General features: G+C 43.0%; 1 pseudogene; it reads left to right on the forward strand.

The window, feature by feature from the left end:
- The first annotated feature begins 1,886 nt into the window (after positions 1–1,886).
- LOC110567918 (small ribosomal subunit protein eS28-like) lies at positions 1,887–2,104 on the forward strand (annotated as a pseudogene).
- The last annotated feature ends 234 nt before the right edge of the window (positions 2,105–2,338 follow it).

The raw sequence follows: 2,338 nt of genomic DNA on the forward strand, positions 1-2,338 counted from the left end.
CTTCTCCCATAGGCCCACTGTGGGCCAGGTGTTTTGTTTCCAAGAAAACAAATAAGGGACTTGTTCTGTAAAATGGGGACATTGGAACTTTGGCATTTTCCTTCCTCATTATGACTTTATATTGTTATGAAAGGTTTGGCTGTGAATAACAGAGACCCAAGTAACAGTAGCTTCAATAAGGTAGAAGTTTATCTCACTCTCTTGTAACAGTCCAAGGGGAGGTAGTGCAGGGCTGGCAGGGCAGTCCTGCTCCATGACGTCTCCAGGTGGCTTGTTACTTCCCTGTGCATATCTTGCATTTCCCAAGGTTACTTCATTGTCCAAGAGGACTGTGACAGCTCCTGCCATCTCGGCTGCATTCCAGTCATCAGAAAGGAGAAAGGACAAAGACAGATTATTCACTTGAAGGCCTCTTCCCAGAAGTTACAGGCATTTCTTCCACTCACAGCCCTATTGGCCAGCATTGAGTCACATGACCACTCCTAGCTGCAAAGGAAGCTGGGAAATGCAGTCTTTATTCCTAGTGACCATGTGCTCAGCCACAACACACAGCTGCTAGGAATGTGAGCTCTATCACTAAGAGAGAAAGAAAAATGGTCACTGGTGGAGAAGTAGCAGGTTGTTTGGAGAAAGTGATGATGCTATGGAAAACATTGTTGAATGAAATCAGAGGACTTATAACTTTGCATTTCAGTCTGTCCCATAACTTTCCCAAGTCTCAATTTCCTTACCTATGAGGTGGGTGATAGTGACTACCTCACAATTTGTGAAGATTAAATGACATGACGTATTGGAAGATACATAAGTTTTTCTTTCTTTCTTTCTCCTTCCTTCCTTCTTTCTTTTTTATTTTTATTTTTATTTTTGAGAAGGAGTTTCACTCTTGTTGCTCAGGCTGGAGTACACTGGTGTGATCTCAACTCACCGCAACCTCCTTCTCCCAGGTTCAAGTGATTCTTCTGCCTCAACCTACCAAGTAGCTGGGATTACAGGCATGCACCACTATGCACTCCTGTAATCCCAGCTAATTTTATATTTTTAGTAGAGATGGGGTTTCTCCATCTCTACTAAGGTTGGCCAGGCTGGTCTTGAACTCCCAACCTCAGCTGACCCACCCGCCTCGGCCCCTGAAAGTGCTGGCATTACAGGCATGAGCCACCACACCTGGCCTTCTTAAGCTTCTTAAAATGTCTGCATACATTTGAGGACACGTTGTGGAAATTCATTTCCAGTGCTGATAATGTGCATATCTAATGTAGGGAAGCCTCTTTATGAAAAAACATGCACCTATCTGCAGGCTTCCCACTTACCTGGGTCCTGGACCTTGTAGATTCTGTGTAGCTGGTGGGCAACAAAAATCATTTGTTATACCTTGGGCCTGTTAGTGTAGGATGTGGCGTCATGAAGTCCAGGTGTGGTACAGGGAATAATTGTAAAGTGTGGTGTGGGTACAATCAGTGCACAAGACAATTTTAGATGGAACACTTAAAACTTTTTTAATAGTGATATGTTTATTTGAACATATTAAGAAAAAAGGAAAACTTGATGATCAAACTTGGCAATTTAATAGATATTATTGCTTAGGACAAGACTGAATTTTATGAAAAGTGAGTTTATTAATGAAATATTTAAGTAAATAATAACCTAAGTGGTAATTGGCTTTGGTAGAAACTCAGATGGGAATTGCAATTTCAGCTAATACCTTGATTTCAGCCTGGGAAGCCCCTGAGCAGAGGATGCAATTAACCCTTTTTCCTGGACCCCCAGACCCGTGGAAACTAGATAATAAATGTGTGTGGTTCTAAGTTGCTGAGTTTGTGGTAATTTGTTATGTGCCAATAGAAAATTGATATACACTTTAGCCAGACTGCCACCTAGCCGCCATCATGGATACCAGCTGTGTGCAGCCTATCAAGCTGGTCAGGGTCACCTAGGTCCTGGGCAGGACCAGTTCTCAGGGACAGTGCATGCAGGTGCACATGTGCACATGGAATTTATGGATGACACAAGCCGCTCCATCATCCACAACGTTAAATGTCCTGTGTGCGAGGGCGACGTGCTCCCCCTGTTGGAGTCAGAGTGGAAGGCCCGGAGGTTGCGCTGAGCTTGACTCCTCACTGGGTCTTGGATGGTGGGTTCAGCCACTTGGCCGATGGGAATGGTGTGTCATGATCTGTTCCTGTATTTTGTGCCACCACACGTAAATTGAGCTGCACCTTTAAATAAAGTGTTTGTGTTCCAAGTTTTTTTTTTTTTTTTTTTTTTTTTAAACTGATACACATTGTTAGAGGTTTAGACTTGAGGAATGTCACTCACTTAGCAAATTTCTTATAGCAAA

The sequence above is a fragment of the Aotus nancymaae genome, unplaced genomic scaffold (genome assembly GCF_030222135.1).
Source record: "Aotus nancymaae isolate 86718 unplaced genomic scaffold, 86718_ANA_hifiasm-v0.15.2.pri h1tg000029l, whole genome shotgun sequence".
NCBI lineage: Eukaryota > Metazoa > Chordata > Mammalia > Primates > Aotidae > Aotus > Aotus nancymaae.